The 22,561-nt window shown below is 34.7% G+C and overlaps 2 pseudogenes; both read left to right on the top strand.

Annotated features, from left to right (window-relative positions):
• Window positions 1–2,933: 2,933 nt before the first annotated feature.
• LOC113338636 lies at window positions 2,934–16,862 on the top strand (annotated as a pseudogene).
• Window positions 16,863–19,178: 2,316 nt separating this feature from the next.
• Window positions 19,179–20,493, top strand: LOC113338690 (annotated as a pseudogene).
• Window positions 20,494–22,561: the final 2,068 nt, after the last annotated feature.

Below are 22,561 nucleotides of genomic sequence, written 5' to 3'. Positions count from 1 at the left end.
TTTCGACTCAGTTGGGTTGAATACTCGGATTCAAAGAAAACAGGGAAGTCACAAAAACCCGAGAATTCTGTGAAGGAATATGGGGAGTTTTGAGAGAGATTTAGTCTCGGATTTGGATTGGAATCAACCTGTTTCTACAAAAAAGGGTTGGTATAGTTGCTTGTTTCGACAAACTTGGGATGCATCGTGGATTGGACAAAACAGAGTTGAAGAGGATATTCACGGGATTGTGTTAGGTGGAAACGTGTGCTTCATATGTCAGAGGTACTCGAGCAACAGTTTGGAGTATGAAGGAGTTATCAAAAGAGAATATTTCGTGAAATAAACACCAGCAGATTCGTCAGAATAAAAATCAAAGAAACAAGAGGAAATAAAACCGTAGAAAAATAATGGAGAATATTTATGTAATTAACACGAGAGATTCGTTTCTGCAAGGTATAAATAGACTGCTGGGATATCTTAGATGGCATGGAGAGTTAGAGGAACAAACAGAGCGTAGAATAGGAAGTTGCAGAGTTTCTCTGCTACTGCATGAAGAAGAAAACACGAAGAACATTGCACTATCCAAGACAATCTTAAACCATTGTCGTATTTCCCTTCAACTGCAACAGTTTTTCAGCGACTGCACAACAGTCACTGCTGCACTTTCCTTTCATCGTTCTTAGCAACAGTTGATCTGCAACGTTTATTTGCATTACAGTTTTCTGTTTTATTGTATTTTCACCTCTTGTAAGCACTTTTGAGCAATGAAAAATTCTTTTGAGCGTGTTTCCAACATGAGGAGTTAAACCCCATCACTGGGACGGCGGAGGAAGCCGAATGTCATACATGGGTAATTTTAATTAATTATTTTTATTACTTTTGCACTAATGAAAATTGAATTATGATTTTGATTAATTAGTTATCATTTTATTTGATGGGTCATGCTTGCTTAAATGTTTAATGTCCCATGCTTACGATTTATAACTAATATTTTGAGAATCTACCTTGGAAAAAATAAGAGTCCATGTTGTTTTATTTATTGAGCGATAATTTTTGTATTACTTTTCAGGGACTTTTTGAGGATGATGACTTCTTTTGAGGAGACGTCACCTAAGATGACGCTGGCAGAATATAAGCGCAAAAATGAAAATTATCAAGCAACCTCATCTAAGATGACGCTTGCTGAATATAAGCGTAGGCAACGGTATGGAGTTTCTGCTCCGAATGAGGTATGTGAAGAATCTCCTCTAATGATATACGAGAAGTATTACAAACACACACCACCTAGTTTGGAAGAAAGACTGAGAATTCTGGAATGCCAAAAGTTATTTAATGATGATGATGATCAGTCTTGTAGTGACTCTCTGTTCCAGACAGAATTTGTATACGACCCTGTGGATGATTGTGTAGATGATTTGCCTAATTCCATAGATGAATCTATCTCACAAGATAATTCACCGAACTTAGAGATTGTTTTTAGACCCCTAGATTTCCAAAAGTTACCTAATTTAGGGTTAGAATTGTGTGCTTCTACAATTTTATTGGAGTACTTTGCATCTAAGTACCCAGAGGACGTCCCTGTTTCTGATACCGTGCATGAGCCAATTGAAAATTTTCTTGTCCCAATAGTATCCCCATATTTTGTTTTATACTCACTTCCATGTGATGTAAAAACTAGGTTTGGGGGTAATCCTCTATTTCAGACAGTTTCAATGTCACCATATTTCCATAGCATAATTGTGAAGTTGTCGTTTGTAAATACTGTATTTTGGGTTGATCCCCAAATTTTCAAGTTGTTAATTTTTGGGGATCCATTTCTGTACATTCCAGTAGGTATATTTATTTTATTTTATTTTTATTTTGATTTAGTTTTTGCATTTCCCATCTTAATATTTGCGTTGGATTACTCAATTACATTGAGGAAAATGTAATTTTTAAGTGTGGGGCAGAGTTCAACTTTTTACTTTATTTTTTAGGAAATTCCTTGCAAATCATGATCAGCTGTGTATCGGGTCTGTTCCTTTTTCTTGCATGTTATGACCAGCTGTGTAGCGGGTCTAAAAAAAATGAAAAATATACAATGAAAAAAAAATTAAAAAAAAAAGGTTATGACCAGCTGTGTAGCGGGTCTTTTCTTTTCTTGCATTATATGATCAGTTGTGTAGCGAGTCTAAAAAAAATATATAAAAAATAATAAAAAATAATAAAAAAATATATGACCAGCTGTGTAGCGGGTCTCTTTCTCTCTTATTATATGACCAGTTGTGTAGCGGTTCAATTCTCCTGTTTTGCTCGAGGACTAGCAAAACGTAAGTGTGGAGGAATTTGATGAACACGCAAGTGTGACGCATTTTCACCCATAAATACATTAGCTGAGACTCATTTTATCACTAATAAACTTGTTTGTAGGTATTTTTGGCAAATAAAATATTATGGAAAAAGTTGCTAGAAAAAGTGTTAAAAGGCACCCCAGAAAACGCGTTAAAGGCACCCTCATTTTGGATAAGGGCACCCCCAATCATCCCCAGTTGTTAAAGGCGCCCGTGTTTATGATCAGGGCACTTCATCTTCAACAATTCAAATTTCAGGTTTGGCGGGAAAGTGCTGCAGTGAAGAACATATTTTAGGGTTTGCGTTTTGACAGTGTTTTAGAATGACTCCATGGCTGAAACTTCATGGGACGTCTATATTAATCTTAACAGGCATGGCATGATAAATCTTTTGGATTGGAATTGGGAGGATAATCGGGAATAATTGTTTCAGTCGCCGGAAAATTTAGGGTTCGACTTCTAAAGGTGTTTAAGGGAGATTAAAGGGATGGAATTAATTGGGTTTACTCTTCTGGGATATATGGTGATGATATATGTGTTTCTTTCGACCCAGTTGGGATGAATACTCGGATTCAAAGAAAACTGGGAAGTCACAAAAACCCGAGAATTCTGTGAAGGAATATGGGGAGTTTTGAGAGAGATTTAGTCTCGGATTTGGATTGGAATCAGCCTGTTTCTACAAAACAGGGTTGGTATAGTTGCTTTCTTCGACAAACTTGGGCTGCATCGTGGATTAGACAAAACAGAGTTGAAGAGGATATTCAAGGGATTGTGTTAGGTGGAAACGTGTACTGCACATGTCAGAGGTATTCGAGCAACAGTTTGGAGTATGAAGGAGTTGTCAAAGGAGAATATTTCGAAATAAACACCAGCAGATTCGTGAGAATAAAATCAAAGAAACAAGAGGAAATAAAACCGTGGAAAAATAATGGAGAATATTTATTTAATTAACACGAGAGATTCGTTTCTGCAAGGTATAAATAGATTGTTGGGATGTCTTAGATGGCATGGAGAGTTAGGGGAAGAAACAGAGCGTAGAATAGGAAGTTGCAGAGTTTCTCTCCTACTGCATGAAGAAGAAAACACGAGGAACATTGCACTATCCAAGACAGTCGTAAACCACTATCGTATTTCCCTTCAACTGCAATAGTTTTTCAGCGACTGCACAACAGTCACTACTGCACTTTCCTTTCATCGTTCTTAGCAACAGTTGATCTGCAACGTTTATTTGCGTTGCAGTTTTCTGTTTTATTGTATTTTCACCTCTTGTAAGCACTTTTGAGCAATGAAAAATTCTTTTGAGCGTGTTTCCAACATGAGGAGTTAAACCCCATCACTAGGACGGCGGAGGAAGCTGAATGTCATACATGGGTAATTTTAATTAATTATTTTTATGACTTTTGCACTAATTAAAATTGAATTATGATTTTGATTAATTAGTTATCATTTTATTTGATGGATCATGCTTGCTTAAATGTTTGATGTCCCATTCTTACGATTTATAACTAATATTTTGAGAATCTACCTTGGCAAAAATAAGGGTCCATGTTATTTTATTTATTGAGCGATAATTGTTGAGAATGAATAATTGAGCCTTATGTTATGAATTTGGTGAACTCGTAGTCCCAGTAACTCTCGCTTTCATTAAACCTTTAAATTTAATCTTCACAAGTCTTAGAGTTCGAATCCTATTTACAACAACGACAATTAAAAACTACATCACCGGTGCTCTTGATAAAATCAAGACGTCGGAAGAAGAAAATTTGGAACTGAAAAAATCCAATGGAAGCTCAAACAAGTTAACCTCAATGTTACAAGCAAGCAGAAATCATCGTGATACACGAGGATTGGGCTATAAGGGAATAGATGCTTCAAATATTAACAAAGAGGTAAAATATGTTAAATCTATAAATTCTTCTCAATCAGAGGCTTCCACTAATGTCAAGAAAGCAACAACGTTGAACACGAAGGAGAAGAAGAAGAAGAAGAAAACTCGTCGAGCTCCAATGCAAGAGGATCCACAAAAATGTAACATTAAAACTCATACTTCGTATATTTATACTAAGAATTGTTATTATTGTGGAAATAAAGGACACTTGCAATGGGAATGCAAAGTTCGTAAGATGCAAGATGCACTTTCTTTTTGTATCAAACGAATTGGCTAAGTTTTCTCCTCATAAGAACTCATATTCTTATTTCCTAAGTTTAGGCAAAAGAATTATTATAATGATAGTTCAAATTTTGCATATCATTCGACAAGGTCATCTCATAAAAGACTCGAATATAGAAAGAGAGATAACTTTGTAAATGCAAAGACAAGATCTGATGTTCCAAATTGGAGAAAGGGTGTTTCGCAAAATATTCAAAAGGGCGATGATCCTAATGGTATTGTGAAGGAGAAAGATGCTCCTGCGAAATCCAACTCTAAATGGGTCCCTAAGTCCTCCATATCCAAGAAGGGACCAAAAGTTAGTTACAAGATCTCTCAGTTGTTAATTGTTGGTGACAATAATTACAAGAGTCTTCTTGAAATGCTAAAGAAATACATTATGTCTGAAATCTCTTGTACTAGTAAAGGTTGTGATAATGACACTCTAGATCACAAGTCAAAGAAGAAAAACAAGAGATGGAACGAGAGAACACAAACCAAGCAAGAGGCCAAGAATGATGATTCCGTTTTAGTCACTCGTGACGAACAAGACAAGGATCAACTCAACACAACCTAGTTGTGTTAGAATGTGCATGCTCACCATTAGTGCTCCATATTTTTAAAAAGTGAGGAAGCACATGAAAAACTGAGCACATGATCTCTCAGTTACTATATGACTAATTAACATCTTTAGGAGATTTCTTTTATTCTATACTCATATTTTCTATATATATATTTGGGTTTTGAAAGAAACGGTGATTGTGAGTTTATGATGTTGATATCTACTGATAATATATGTGTAGGTCTTGCTTTTATGGTCAAAACGAGCCAGAAATCACTGAATTCGGACATCGTATGCAAAAGTTATGTCGAAAAAAGGTTTAGTGTTGTGATATGTCACAAGTAACTCATGGGAACCGATCCTAATACCCTGTCATAGTGAGGGAACCGATCCTAGTACCATGTCATGGTAAGGGAACCGATCCTAGTGAGATGTCCCCTTACGAAGAAGTGTAAAAACTGTTTTGCACATAACTTCTTCGTCCGAACTCGGAATGACCTCATTCTTTTTGCGTTGTTTTCATAATTAAATTTACTATAAGATTTAGGTAATTGCAATACTTTATTTTATGTTAAAATTTATGGTGTATTTCAAATTGATTTATGATATGTTTGATTTCGGTTTTACTATCTTAATATTCGATCTCATATATTGTGAACCATTATGGCTTGGGTGACTTTTTGATTTAGAGGGATTAAGTTCTAGCCCTAATAGATAGGCTTTATCAAAGTATCATGAGGGGTTATGATAGAAAAAATATGTGAAAAAAGTCACAATATGTTGAATCGGATTTGGTTTAGCATAAAAACATATGTTTTCGACGGTTTTCAACTTTTGCTTGCAATTATTAAAACCGGTTTTCAACCTTTCTCTGGTAAAGGTTGAGGTTTGTTGTTATTATTTTGTTTATGCATAAGGATGACAACGTGGTGTTATTTCGATATTAATTCTCCCTGGACGAAGATGCTATCATATTGGAGAAGTGGATGCGAAATTTGAGGTAACAATCTTGTAAGTTAATTGTTTTCCTGTTTAAGAAAAGCCTGAATTTATATTATATATATTTGTTGTTTTTGCTTAACAAAATTTTCGGTTCAATTTATATTTATTTTATGATGTGTGTGTGTGGATGTGTGTTTCAATCGGTTCCGGTTAAGAAAAACTATTGTTATCTTGCTTTATTGTGTGGTATCAATTGTTTAGACTTACAAAATTTTTGGTACAATTGATGTGTGTGTGATTCAATTGGTTCCAGTTAAGAAAAGCCATTGTTATCTTGCTTTTGTATGGTATCAATTGTTTAGGCTTACAAAATTACGGTGCAATTGCGGTGCTTTTAATGTCTATGTTGTTTCAATTGCTTCCGGTTGAGGTGAATAATTATGCAAGTTGATTTATTTTGGTTTGTATGAATTATTTATGTCTTAACGAAATAATCTATGTACGTGATGAGTTGTTTAGTCCAATTCGATTCCGGATAAGAAACTAAGTTAATTCTGATCTTAGTTTGTCTTATCAAAGTGAGGTTTTGGTTATCCAAGTCTAATCGAATTCCTAACAGTGGAATGCTAGTTAACTAACCTAGTACTTGTCTTGTTTAAAATTGATAGGTCTAAGTTTATGGATAATTAGAACCTGATGAGAAAAATGGAGTTTATATTTATTTTGGTCTTATCGAATTAAGCGGTTGTTTTTGAACAATCGGTTTAGCAAAGGGACTAATGTGCTTAGTTGTTTTTGGTTTGCTAAACTAAATTGGAATTCAGACAATTGTTTCCTTGGTAACATATTAAAATAAGACTACTTGTAGTTTCAGTTTTGATATTGATTATCAGAACGTGATGTGTGGAATCCTCGTGCCTAACTCTACAGGTTTGCAAGTCTATTTTGAGATTTGTAAGATTCTTTTCGTGTTGTCCTTTATTTTTTCTTTTCTTTGTCATTTTTGTGACAAAAAGGGGGAGAAATATATGGAGTAAACAGGTGATGCTGGCATTGATTTTATATTGATTGGGATCGCTAGGGAAAAGAACATTGGCACTTGAATGTTTTATCTAACGAAAGAATGAAAGCACAGACTAAGGGGGAGTAACATGTCATATAAATTGGTATTACAAAGACGTGCGGATTGAATATCTACCGATCTTCCTTAGGGGGAGTATTAGCTTTTTTATTATAATGTCAACAATGGCATTTTCAAGGATTGAATGTAAGCAGTTTTATTGTGCTGTTGAATCGGGAATCAAGCGGATTGTAATGAATTCTTGTAATTTGTTTATTCATATGATGTAAGAGATTTGTCACTAAAATTGACAAAAGGGGAGATTGTTAGAGCATTGCTCGGTTGAACCCACCAAGTGTCGGCATGTCAAGTTTGGTTGTCATATTTTAGTGAATCAAAACTCATGTTAAGAGTCGCTTGATTATGTACTAGAGTAAACTTCGTATAGGTTAGCTTGAAAGTATTAGAATATGAGACATTACTAGTATTGCGAAGTCTTGAAGATGTGAAGAAGCAAGGAGCTACAACGACAACAATCATCCTTCCACTTGAGGTTAGTGATATTTGACTTGAACTTTTTCATTCCCTAACGTATCTTTCAAGTCGTGCATATTGAAAACAAAACTGCGAAGCATATTTGAACTCTAGATAAACATAGTATTAAGGAATACAATACGAGGTTTATTACTTAACCATTAAACTTTGTAGATAAGACATAACCATAATCATTTGAATGATATTGTGATTATATATGGGTATGAGGTGAGGATTTCATCCTAGGGAACAATGTTTACATGTGTTCTAAGGAAATAAGTTCATAAACTTGTTTGTGGACCGAAAAGGAAATTTCCAGGTGTTATTGGTTTTGTTATTCATTGCATATCTTATGAACAACCAATATGTGTGATAGAGTATAACCGCTCACAACTTGTTGTGTTCTTGGCAGAACTATTCACTAAGGCCTGACTTATATATTGGTATAAGTTTTATTAGTAAAACCGATCTTAAGTAACCACCTGTGGTATGATCGGATTTTGTATGTTTGACCAATTAAAAAAAAAGGGAACCGATCCTTGTAAGGGGTGCACTACATCAAAGGGAACCAATCCTTGTACGGGGTGCAACAAGGTTTATAGCAGAAAGGGGAACCGATCCTATGGACAGGTGCAACACGTTTTTAGGTAAAGGGGAACCGATCCTATGGACATGTGCAACACATATAAGTTAGATACCATATATATATGGGGAACCGATCCTAGTACCTAGTCAATCGAATTTTTGGAAAGCTAGTGTGACTATGCACAGTACTCACATGGAGGTAGAACCGAAACTTATTTTGGTAGAACCGTAAACCCATGATTGTGATGGAATGTTGGTTTGATCAATCATATAGTTCTTGAAAGTCATATGAACCAATTCTAAACTTGTTTGGAAGTGTGGCAAATCGGTTTCAAGGTTGTAAGTGTGAAAGAGAACTTACAAAGTTAAGATGTCGACAAACTTTGAACGCGTGCTGTGAATATTTATTTCTTTAATTGCTCAAAGATATTCCTTAAGAGCTAAGGAAAGAGAATCCTAGGATCGAAACATAAGTAAGTTAAGAATCTTTTAATTAAGATTATTAATTTCATTTTGTAGGGAAATTATAGAATTAGTAATGTGCATATACTAATTAGATTTTTCGAGAGATTTCGCTCGTTATTTTTGGATAGAGCATTTCCAGGAATTATGAAAACTGAATCTGTGCTTTTATGAATATCTTGAGAATATTTTCGGTTTTGGAAATTCCTTGGTGTCCAAACTTCCTTGTCTATAAATACTCGAAGTTTTCCTTTCTAACAAATTAATCCTTCGTAACAACAAATTTACTCTTTTGTTGTTGTTACTGGTGTAGCCGCCTATTCGAAGAGGAGAGTAACCTAATTAGGTGAAATCTCTTACGTCCGCGCAGTTTAAAGTCTTCTTTGGGATTGAGAAGCTCTAGCGCGACCCGTTGGTGGGAAACTAGATAATTGCGGTTTATCTTTTATTTTCGATTGATTTGATTGATTAACGGTGGTTGAAATATGATTGCACCTAGTTTGTTTATTCTTGAGAATCTTCTCTTTTGATATAAGATTCACTCAAACTAGTTCAGAGTTTCGACAGGGATCTTTAGACTGTTGTTAGTTCTAAATACGATCTTGTGATAATCCATTGTTAACAGACTCTGTTCTGTGCGTGATTGATCACAAGAGATTCAAGTGATTGTATGCAGGTTTTAATTTAAGATTTAAGAATATTTGAAGAAAAAGAAGATATTGAAGATCTGACTTGGGTATTATAATCTTTGGTGTGCACAGTACTTGTTTCGGTAAAAGAGGATCCAATTGATAATCGGTTTATCCTTGTGGTAGATTGGATTGATTAACTGAGTAGATCGGCATCAACACGATTCTTCGGATTAAAGGTGTTGTTGGCTTAATCTTAATCGATTACCTTTGGGTGATTGAATATAAGATAGATCTAAGGACCTGACAAAGGAGTTTATATTGAGATAAACGGAAGAGCCTTTGTCCGACTCATATTACTTGGTTGAATAGAGTTGATACCAAACAGATTTGTTGTTCCTTTACTGTTTGGAATACGAACCAAATGAATTGTTCCAAGTACGTGACTTATTTATAATTTGGAGGCGTGGGAATACAGAAGGAACTAGGTAAACTACAGGGTTAGTTACTTGGTCTCAACTATACAAAGTTAGTGTAATTTTGTGTAGCGGCTTAAACCTGAGAGTATTCAATTATGGACTAGGTCCCGCGGTTTTTCTGCATTTGTGGTTTCCTCGTTAACAAAATCTTGTTGTGTCATTTAGTTTTATATGTCGCATTATAATTGTTTTATTATAATTAAAGTAAATTATACAAACGTTAATTCCTATTTACTTGATACGTAATCCTATTGTGTTTGGTTAAGTCCGAACCTTTGTCTCGATCTCATATACATAGACGATCATACGAAGTGTGAAACGATTAGTTGTATTGTCTCGACTCAGTCCATAGACAATCACTTTCGGAGAAAAGACTTATAGGTAGGAAAAGTTTTAGCTTGAGGTATATTTGGGTACCCTCTCCTTTTCAATTTTCAATGTAAGATGGAGGTATTGACTAAGGGGGAGTGATACATATCACCATAGTATTATTTCAAAGTTGTGATACAATTAGACTTTGATTTATATAATAATAATATGACACAATATAACAATTATTGAGAACATTTGTTTTCTTATTGTTATGGCTATAGATCTTTATTAACACAGAAACCGAGTTGAACACGTACAAAATCGCTGGAAGTACTTGAAGTAGCGAATTAAAGGAATGTTGAAGAGCCAAGGAATTAAAGCATGTTGGATGAGAAGCTACAAAGTCTATTTATTTTTTAATCCATATGTATTGATAGTTTGGTCAATAAATTTGACAAAGGAGGAGATTGTTAGAGCACTGCTCGGTCGAACTCTCAAGCGTTGTTATCTCAATCTTGTTTGTCAAGTTTAATTGAACAAAACTATATACTTGATTTCTATTATACTTATAGCTATATCACGGATTAGGATAGAATGTGTAGTTGAGCTTTAGACTTCACGACGTTCACCAATTGAAGACGAAGATCCACCGAAGAGCTTGGAGGAACTTCATCAAAAAAATGTATGTGGAGACTAATTTTTTTTATCACTTAGAAGTCTATTCTATTTTGTCTTCTAATGAGACTAAGTCTTATAGCTATATATACTTTTCAATTATACACATTTGATATTCGAGACGAGTGTATCTCGCTTATCTATTTCTCGAAATATGTGTTGAAAGCTTTTGCTTTAGCTATGTTCATCACATTCTTGACGAGTTTAGTTGGAAAAAATTTATTTGTTGTGACCTAAATATTAAGTAAAAAGATGATCATGTGAAAATTACCTTGTAGCCATCTTATATGATTTGTGTAAGAAAGTCATTTGATGTTAGCTTGGGAAGTTACGTATTGATCATTCGATCACTTGAAAATTAATTTAAAGCTAATGGTATGTGCGCGCCAGCTATTGTCGTCTTCTAAGGATGATTCAATGATTGAAATGAGATTTTAGAAGAATTAACTAAGTCTCGATACAACACGGTATGCATACCTAGTACGCGAACTGTATTATGATGATTCAGGTCTGAAACTCTTGTTTGCGTACCTAGTATGAGAACAGATTTACATGAGAAGATCTGTAACTCTTGTTTGCGTACCTAGTATACGAATGGGTTTACCTGATTTGGGTCCGGAACGGTTGTTCGCGAACCGGGTTTGCGAACGGTTGGTTAAGGCCAAGGTCCGGAGCTGCTGTTTGCGTACCAAGTTTGCGAACACGGTAGTTAAGTTCTAGAATTGGTTTTATACTCATGTACTAAAACATTTATTATCTAAGGAATTCAAAGTTTTCAAACCTTGGATTAATGTTCATGATTGATTCTTGTATAATTACTTTGTATGATTACGAATCAAACCGATTTTGATTCAATTGGTTCATAAGTATTTCTATGAAATGGTGAAAAATTGAAGAACTCTATGTGAACAAAATTAGATTCATTTGATTATCTTTCATGATTTATTGATCATCATATTTGATCTAGAAATGTTAGATGAATATGGTTAACTTTAAAGTATTCATGTGTCTAACTTCAGTTAACTACTATTGAGCCAACTCAATATACACGTTTAGGTATGGTAACCTATATCTAAATGAAAGTATATTTCACTTGTGTGTAACAAGTTAAAACCATCTAAGGTGGATCTAAGACTTAGCTTGAATCTTAAATCAGAAGTTCATCTAACGGTGAATGCCAATTGATTTGTTACTAAGCTATCTTAACTTTGATTGTAAGCAACCCTGATTTGAAAGACTATATAAGGGAGAACTCTAGCAACTGGAAAACCTAATCCCCACACTTGTGTGTGTTTCTAGTGGCGTAATAGAGTCGATTATCCTTTAACCTAGGTTTTTCCTAAAACCATTATATGTTAACGACTTGGAGACTTCATTGGGATTAATGAAGCCAGATCCAACTATTTCCTTTGTAATTGCGTATTATGATGTTACTTGTTCTACCATATTGATTTTATCTTTTCTAACATTCAATCGAGATTTATCTCCGATAAGTAAGATATAAAAAGTAATCACAACAGTTCTTCACCTCAAACTCTTGTGATTCCTCAGTAAAATCTTCTACCACCATATAACTAAGTTATTGTGAGGTGACTATTATTTATAGGCTTCTCTTCGGGAGTATAATACCATATTATTAGTTGGTTCCTGTTCACCTTGATTTATCAAAAGACGTAACAAAAACTGAATAAGAATAAACATTTCTGTGGGAGACAAATTTGTTTATAAGTCTTCGACTTTGGGTCGTAGCAACTCTTAGTTGTGGGTGAGATCAGCTAAGGGAATCAAATGTGCATAATCCGGCGTGATATCAGAGACGTAATGTACGCAACTGTACCTTAATAGGTGTGAGATTTAGTTAGGGCTCAACTACATTCCGGTACGAAGTTAACTTGAAGTAGGCTAGTGCCTGTATCTACTTAATACAGTGTGGTGTTCAATCTGGACTAGGTCCCGGGATTTTTCTGCATTTGCAGTTTCCTCATTAACAAAATTTCTGGTGTCTGTGTTATTTATTTTCCACATTATATATGTTTATGTAACTGAAATATCACAGGTTGTGCGTAGTTCAATCAGTTGGTAAATTCGACCTTGTTTGTTGGATAGAAATTGATTGACACTTGGACATTGGTTTTTGATACCACCCAAGTTATTTTCATACCAAACAGCTCATGGAATCCATTCTGTTGATTCGCAAATTGATTTGAGAAAGAGACATAACTTTTGGATATCTATCCTTGATTGAGTCTGATTGTCTAGTAAAATTCTATTGTAATTATATTGGAGTTTGGTGCATACAGATTGCCGAATGAAATATTGAATTTGGTTGTTAGACCCCCGCTTTTTCAGTTATTTTTTTCCCTTTGATTTGGAGATTTTGATATCACCTGTTGCTTCTGGATTGTTATTTCCTTCAATCAACCATTTTTTTTTCTGAAAAATCAAAGTTGACGATTTTCAAAAGGATTGATGGAAGACGAAGAAGTGAACAATATTAAGATGTTTAACGTTTTTAGGTTTTAAATATTAACTTTAATTGATTTTGAGAAATGTGGTATATTTTTAAGCTTTTTTAGGTCAAGGCAATAAGGTAAGTTCACCACATGTTACCACCCGTTAGCCAAGGCAATAGATTCATTTAAATTTGGGAACACCCCAATTGATTTAGGTATATCCCAATTCGACGACTCAAAGAAATGAAAATCAATGCCTTTGGCTTGAGTCACCATTTTTTTCTCAGTATTTGACTGTCAGCTTCGAGCTTCAAAATATCTTCAAAATTCGATAATCTATGTCTTTGGCTTGTCGCTTGACAAAATTCAGCAAATAATGTTAATAATACGACATTTGGGTTCCAACATATGGTGTGGGGATACATATTTTAGGCCGGTGGACAAATGCATACGATACAAAATGACTTCACAATATAAAATGGCGGTCGAAGACCGCACACAACTTTTGCCGTCTTTTGCTGCAATATGCGCAAAAAATTTTGTAAAAAAGCGAAGTGCTTAGATAGTGTTTTTTTTGTCAAAATAAAAAAGGATTAATATGTAAAAAACTTGCCGGAAAATGGGTTATTTGTCCAAATATTTTTAAAACATGGTTCTAATGGACGAATAAAAATTAGTATGGGTGAAATTGACACCAAGAAAATAGCAAGGATGAAACTGGATACATCCTGGCTTAAACTTAAAAAATAGCGAGGATGAAACTGGATGCATCCTGATGTAAATTAAAAATAAGAATAAGTATTTGAAAATGGGTAGGATGAAACTGGCTACATCCTGGGTATTTTTACATTTTTATCCATTTAAACAGTATCAAAATCTAGATATCTTTTTCACTTAGGAATTATCGATTTTGGTCTTTTTAACCAATTTTGAAATACCAACCCGAGTATATGTAATTTCTCGTATTATAAGAAGACTTATAAGAATTTCAGCAATTTTTCGGATTGGTTAAAGAACCACAAAATATGCTTAACTTTACTGCATAACCTTATTCTTTTATCTATTTACCGAAAAATGAGGGGGACAAATCTTATAAAATCTCAAATTCATCCGTTGTAATCAATGTAGTCAATATCGGCCGTATCGGCCGATATATCGGGGATATTTCGGATATCGGCCCAGAACAATACGATAAGAAAGATATCGGGGATACGATATTCTCCCGATAATATCGGTCGAATATCGGCCGTATCGGTCGATACGAAATTTTCCTACATTTCCCGATATGAGACGGTATTGATCGTTTTCTATAAATTTTAAGGGTAATTTTGGCGAAGAAAGTCTTCCAGGTGGTAGTAGAGGTGCATGTAGCTCTCGAACCAAGTTACTAAAGTTACTCTTTTGTTTTTTTGATAAAATTGATGTTATCTATTATGTCTTATCCGAAAATGTGTGGAGAAAATGTTTAATATAAAATTATAGTCTCTAAATCTAGAACCGATATTATACCGATATTTCAACGATAATATCCCCGATATAAAATCGTACCAGTGTATCGGTCCGGCCGAGATGAACCGATATCCGATATTAACTACATTGGTTGTAATATACTATACTTTTCAGAAAAAGAAGAAAAAAAAAATACTTGTTTCATTAAAGAAATAGAGGACTAGAAAATACTCGTTCCTACAAATTCATTGATACACAAAATCCACATCAAATTTGAATTTGTGACTAGAAAAAATCTTTTCACAACTTTTGACGTATTGTTCATTTTCTAAGTTGACGGCCTAGTCAAAACCAACTTTGTAGCTGCCTTTTTCATTTGCAAGTGAAGTCCTCAATTTCTTTCATCAAATGTGTAAAAGAATTTCATATCTCGATATGACGTTCAGAGCACTATACGTACCTACCTACACATACAAGATGCATGCTTATCATCAAAAGCTATATACGTCTAGCCGTCTAGGTCTTGGCGTAGATACTTCCACCCCTAGATTCATTCATAATGGGTCATTTGTCCAAATATTTTTAAAACATGATTTTAATGTACGAGTGAAAATTAATATAGGTAAAATGGACACAAAAAAAAAATAGCCAGAATGAAATTGGATTCATTTTGGCTTAAACTTAAAAAATAACGAGGATGAAACTGGATGCATCCTGATATAAATTAAAAATAAGAAAAAGTATTTAAAAATGGGTAGGATGAAACTGTTTATATCCTGACTATTTTTACATTCTTGTTCATTTAAACAATATAAAATGTTATACGGCTTTTTCATCCAGAAATCATCGTTATTGGGTTAATCGACCAATTTTGTGAAACAGGAAAGCTTCATGTCATACTCGGCAATTCATGTTACTGAGATCTAAGGCTATGTAGTGCATGTGTGCTTTATTTCTAACTCTCCGACCAATCCGACTGACTTAATTCTCTACCAAGGAAAAGTCTTTTCTTGATATCCAAAAGAATCCAATTTTTTTCTTCAACTTCATTAGATTTGTAGAATATCATTTTGATGGTTGCTTATTTGACAATTATACCATGGGATATAAGGAACGGTCGTGGACATGTAAAATGCATTTTTATGAGGCATAGCCGCATAGTGCTGTAACCGCTGACTTGAAACGCTTTCCATATGTCTTAGCTCTTTACCTGTAAAGACAAAGGTCCCTTAATCTAACCAGGGAGACAATAGTTCATTGATGGGGCTGCGAGCGAGCCTACGAGAAGTGTCTAGTTTTTGAAACATTAAAACCAAATTCAAAAACCAAAATGAATGATCCAACGAGAAATATCTCATAAATTTCTCGAGTAGGTAATTTGAAGCCAAATTTAAACCCATGACCCTAAAAAGATCCCCATAAGATTTTCTTGACTTCTCTGGTGTAGAATTAAGTCGCTTGAAAATTCGATTCTTTCCTGACCATGTTAAATTCCTTTGATGTGACAGATTCTTTAGTGCTGGTATACTTGGGAATGGAAAGGACTCCACAAACTTATTACCGCACTCAGCAACAAGGGCAGCCATGCTCGTAAGAATTAACACACTTTTACAAGGCTGCTCAGGAATTCGTTTTGAAATATTAGAGGCCATCGCAAAATTCCTCAACCAAAACATCACTCCTTATTTACCTCTAAGGGGCACCATCACAGCCTCAGGTGATCTCGTCCCATTAGCTTAATATTGCTGGTTTACTAACTGGCCGTCCCAATTCGAAAGAGGCAGGACCTAATGGAGAATAACTCAATGCAGAAGAAGCTTTCTCATTAGCTGGTATTAACGGGGGATTTTCGCTTTACAACCTAAAGAGGGTGTCGCTTTGGTTAATAGCACGGCTTTCGGTTCTGGGTTAGCTTCCGTCGTTTTGTCTGAAGCCAAAATTTTAGCACTTTTATCTAAAGTCATCTCGGCTGTTTTTGCGGAAGTTATGCAAGGGAAGCCAGAGTTTGCTGACAAGCATCACCCCGGACAAATTGAAGTTGCAGTTATTATGGAACACATTTTAGAGGGTAGCTCATATGTTAAAGAAGCTAAGAAGCTGCACGAGATCGATCCACTACAACAGTCAAAACAAGACCGTTATGCTCTTCGTACTTCACAACAATGGTTAGGTTCTCAGATTGAAGTGATTAAATCGTCGACAAAATCCATTGAGAGAGGAATTAATTCAGTTAATGATAACCCATTGAAGTGGATCTGATGATGCGCAACGCCAGTTTTTTTCCATGGTTGTAACAAAATCGTCACACCAAGTCACAGTAATAAGTTGCGATGTTTATCCATTGTCAGCTGCTGTTTTATATAATAACTTGTTAAATCAATTCCCTCCACCTTCCCATATTCCCAAGTTTCCCGGTTACCGGAGGTAAGTTCATATATCCGGCTAGAGATTGTACAAGAAGAAAACAAGTAATATTAAGATCACACCGAATCATATGTCTGTCTCAACTATTTATGTTCATATGTCATGAGAATATCACATGTACACATCTTCCCCTTAAAGGTCTTGATAAATAAAGCTCTCACATTAAATGGTGATGAAATCCTCGCTTTCTATTGGTCTAGAAAAGTCTTTTCTAATGTAGAAGATATGGTGAGGACACTTGGCATAACTCTATTGGTTTTAATAATTAAAATTTTGTTAAACTTTATTTACATAAGCTACTTAACTGTTCCTTAGTAACGGTGTTGACAAAAAAATAGGTAGACAATACTTATGTTAGAATTTAAACTTGAATTATTTAGTTACACTGCGTTTACGCCTATACTTAACTGTGTTTTAATAAGGATGGACAAAACTTCCATCCAAATCGTTAAATAAATAAAAGAAAAAAAACGTTCACAGATAATAAAGGTATTCCTGTTAAAAAGGAAATCGATGATTCATTAAAACAGGAAATCGGTTATTAAGGAAATCAGGACAGGAGTTCGTTTTTAAAACTAGGAATTACCAATAGGTACTATTATGGTAGTCTTAGTTAATGGCAGGTCCACCCACTAAAGCCAGTAAGCATAGGTCCATAATTAAAAGAAAACATGAAACTGGACCTAATTTTTTAAGCCTAGGTCCTGTACACGTGCGAGACACATGTGACGTATTATCATAATTCCCAAAACACCCCGCAAGTTTTTTTTAAGCTAAGAAACACGTTCGTTTCTTTTTCATTCTCTCAATTTATGTTTTTAGAGAAGAGCTATGCAAGTGAAGATTATTTGAGGTCCTTGTTCGATTCATGAGTTCGAGCTCTGCAAGTGTAATCGGTAGGTGGATTTTTTGTTCTTACGATATTAATCATCACAACGATTTTTTGTTCGATCTCTGCAAGTTTTATTCGAAGTTTTTCCAGTTTTTTTTGTTCGATCCATGGTCTAATCGTTGTGGTGTTTGATTAAGATTTTGATCTCCATGTTTGATTTCTTGATTATTTACTAGATCTAGATGAATAATCACGTTTTTGGTTCATTTCATTATTAGATTTGATCTAACTAGTTCCATGTTTGATTTCTTGATTATTTACTAGATCTAGATGAATAATCACGTTTTTTGTTCATTTCGTTATTAAATTTGATCTAACTAGTTCCATTTTGTTGTTTTTAGATTTGTTTTTTTGTATGAAACAACAGTACGTATATCCTGTATTGACAGAAACCTAGCTTATTTTGAATGAAGAAGAAGAAGATGCATCGTTATGACTTACAACAAGAAGATTTGTTGTGTTTCCATGTATGTTTTCTTATCATCTTCTTTGATTATTTTTTTCGTTTTTCTTCTATTGATTGTATTATGAAGATGAAATCGATTTTCCTGACGTTTTTATGTTTTCAGGTTTTTTACAGTTTGTTTTTGTGTATGAATTGACAGTACATATTTGGTGTACTAATATAAAATTCTTATGATTTACGAGGAGAATATTTGTTTTCTGTTTCCAGGTATGCTTTCTAATCATCTTGTTTGATTATTTTGTTCGGTTTTCTTCTTTTGATTTGTTTTTTTGATTGTATTCTGATAATCAAATCGATTTGATTGACGCTTTTATGGTTTTTAGGTTTGTTACAGTTGTTTTTCGTGTATGAATTGACAGTACATATATGGCGTACTGATACAAAACTCTTCTAATTTTGTTTTATTTGAAGTTTTTTCAATTTTTTTGGTTCGATCCATGAGTATGTATGTATAATACTGATAGGAAGTGCTATTTGCTGTGTTTTTGCTCCTTTTTTAGTCTTACCCTTCAGTATTTATGTGAAATACTGTAATGTGTCTTTCGATTCTCTTATTTTTCATAGATCTGTCACATGTTGTTGTCATACTGTTGATTTGTAGTTCATGAATCTTCAGTACATATATCGCATACTGATAGGAAGTTCTCCTTGTTATGTTTAAGGAGAAGTGAAGAAGATGCATGCATACAGTGGAGCTGCAATAATGGGTGCTGCTATACAACAACCCAATCTTTTTACTAAAGGTTCTTCAACTTTTTTTCCCAAGTTGGGTACCTTCTCAAGTTAGGCAGACCCTGAAGTACGTTCAATAATTGATAGTGAGAAGAATCGTCAGTTTAACAGCTTGGAGCTCATTGCTTCAGAGAATTTTACATCTCGCGCAGTGATGGAAGCTGTGGGTTCTTGTCTCACAAACAAGTATTCAGAAGGGCTTCATGGTAAAAGGTAAAGATGGTGCTTAATGTTGTATTTTTTCCCTGTATTTGTATTGAAATGCATTTGATCATTTCATTCTGCAATGTAGGTACTATGGTGGCAATGAGTATATTGATGAGCTAGAGACACTTTGTCAACAAAGGTCTTTGGCTGCATTTCACTTAGACCCAAATAAATGGGGAGTTAATGTCCAACCTCTGTCTGGTTCTCCTGCTAACTTTGAAGTTTACACTGCACTTCTCAACCCACATGACCGTATTATGGTAAGTTGAGGCCTCTTTCTCTTTCTCTCCAATTTTTTGAAATCAGTTTTGAACCCCTAAGGGATGTAATCAACTCTCCTTTCAAAATATGGGGCTTGTTCATGTAACTGGCACAGGGTCTGGATCTTCCTCATGGAGGTCACTTATCACATGGATTTATGACTCCTAAAAGACGGGTATCTGGGACTTCGATTTATTTTGAATCGATGCCCTACCGTCTTGATGAATCAACATGTGCTGCTCTGCATTCTTATATTGTGTAATGACTATGTGGTCTATTGTTGTTCATTTATAATTCGTTGATAATTTGCATTCATTACCAAATTCACTTGCATGCCTTATTGATTATGATATGCTTGAGAAAACTGCCACCCTCTTTTGACCAAAACTCATCATTGTTGGTGCTAGTGCTTATCCTCGTGATTTCGATTATCCTCGAATGAGAAAGGTATACACATATCTTTTGATTGTCAAGAGTTGTGATTCTTAGTGATCAGAGAATCAGACTAGTTAACCCATTACGCACACCTAATTCCCTTTCCTGTTATGTTTCTTGAAGATTGCAGATTCTGTTGGGGCTTTTCTCATGATGGATATGGCTCACATAAGCGGTCTCGTTGCTGCATCTGTACTTGCCGACCCATTTGAATACTGTGATGTTGTAACAACCACCACTCACAAGGTACACCTAGTCCCATTCATGAAGTCTGCAAGACTGCAACTACTGACACCAACACAAGCAGCATTTGTTTTTATTGGTTTAGGTTCAAGGGTCATGTTGTTTACTATGTCTTCTGTTTCAATTTGCAGTCATTACGAGGTCCCAGAGGTGGCATGATTTTCTTCAAGAAAGATCATGTTCTTTGGGTTGATATGGAATCTGCGATTAACAATGATGTTTTCCCAGGGTTACAGGTAACTAAAACTGTAGCGGTTATTTGTGATTTATCATTGGTTCAACATTATAACATTTTTTAGGTTTGTTACAGTTGTTTTTCGTGTATGAATTTACAGTACATATATGGCGTACTGATACAAAACTCTTCTAATTTTGTTTTATTTGAAGTTTTTCCAATTTTTTTGGTTCGATCCATGAGTATGTATGTATAATACTAATAGGAAGTGCTATTTGCTGTGTTTTTGCTCCTTTTTTAGTCTTACCCTTCAGTACTTATGTGAAATACTGTAATATGTCTTTCGATTCTCTTATTTTTCATAGATCTGTCACTTGTTGTTGTCATACTGTTGATTTGTAGTTCATGAATCTTCAGTACATATATCGCATACTCATAGGAAGTGCTCCTTGTTATGTTTGATTCAGTACGTATATGAAATACTGAAATAGATGCTCTTTGTTACGTTTGATTCAGTACTGGAATTGGATATGGAGATGATCTGGAGCTGCAGTTCAGAACTTATTGCAAGAAATGACAGATTTTTAATGATAGGAACATGAGTTGTTGTTGGTTCAGATTTGCAAGCTTGTGAAATATGTGGTGGTCTTGATGAAGTTACAAATTGTTTGTGACGTGTGTTTGAAAGAAGGTGTGCTGCACATGGATTTGGAGGAACATAGAAGGTTGGGTTGCTACATTGTATGATCCTACAATGTATGTGATGTAATACGTTTTATAATTTATTTATCATTGATTCTTACAGATTTGTACTCTACCTGGAAGCAGTGCAGCAAATATATACTCGAATTTGTAAGCATTCAGATATATAATCGGATTTGTAAGCAGTACGACAGATATGTACTCAGAAAGATATGTACTCAAATTTGTAAGCAGTGTAGCAAATATTTACTCGAATTTTTAAGCAGTGTACCAGATATGTACTCAAATTTGTAAGCAGTGTAGACACACACGTCTGGTAGTAATGGGCATTATGGACATTTCCATGTTTTAATTAATTTTGGACCTCCGGATAAAAAAAAAGTTCCGGTTGGACCCTACTATAAATAATTATATGGGCCTAGGACCAAACAAGAAATTTTCCTTTTTAAAAAGGAAATCGGTAATTCTTCATAAGCCTTTCTTTAGGTCGTAACATATGATCATGCAGCTACATATTTTCCGCCTAAACCTAAATCATGGAAGCCTTTAATTGCATACCAGATGCGCCTTAAACTCATTCAGTTACACGAGCCCATGAATGATTTTTTTTTTTTTTTTTTACGTTGCGGATGACTTTCATTCTTTCAATTGGTATGGTAATAGAGGTGCTAAACCTAGCAGCTGAATTTAGAGATTACGATGCATATATGATTTTGTTACGGCTTAATTATACATAGCTTTGAGTTTGAATTTTGACTTCACGCCTCTATTTGAATATACATGTCATTGTAGTGTGTGCTGATCTCCAACAGGAAAGGGGATGCATCGGGAAGTTCATATACTCGATGACGAAGTCTTTGGGGTCCAAGAGAAAAGGTAGGTACGTTTTATGTCTTGAATCATAGTGCTATATTTGTGCATGTGATTTTGTTTTTGCTAATTTGTACAGTTCAGGAATGAATTTACTTAGATTTGATGATTCGTAACATTGAGGTCCTTATCTTAAGACTTGGGTTGCAATACAACATGACAGTGTACACAGTGCATGTGCAATCCAGTTTATATCTTTCATCGAATTGACGGCGATTGATCGACCGATTGAGGTACGGACTTTTGGTTTTTTTAGAGGTTTCATACATTATTTAGGTCTTGATTTTGATCAAAAGTTCGCAAATCGAAGGATAGGTTGAATGGTGTTTCTTTCATATCAGTTTTTAATATCCCATCGATGCTTCGGTCATGGAGATGGAGTCATTCTAAAAGGTAACTGGTGATCAATTTTGTGTTCCTTAAATTTAATGTTACTTCCAAATTGTTAATTTCATCTTACACTTCATAGCTTGAGGTACGAATTACCTTTATTTTCTAGACATAAAAGGATATGCTCAATGGTGTATTTATCTTATTTATTCATTGCTTAC

The sequence above is a fragment of the Papaver somniferum genome, unplaced genomic scaffold (genome assembly GCF_003573695.1).
Source record: "Papaver somniferum cultivar HN1 unplaced genomic scaffold, ASM357369v1 unplaced-scaffold_19, whole genome shotgun sequence".
In the NCBI taxonomy this organism is placed as follows: domain Eukaryota; kingdom Viridiplantae; phylum Streptophyta; class Magnoliopsida; order Ranunculales; family Papaveraceae; genus Papaver; species Papaver somniferum.
Note: the sequence above shows the minus strand (reverse complement) of the source record. Positions and strands in the feature narration are given on the sequence as shown.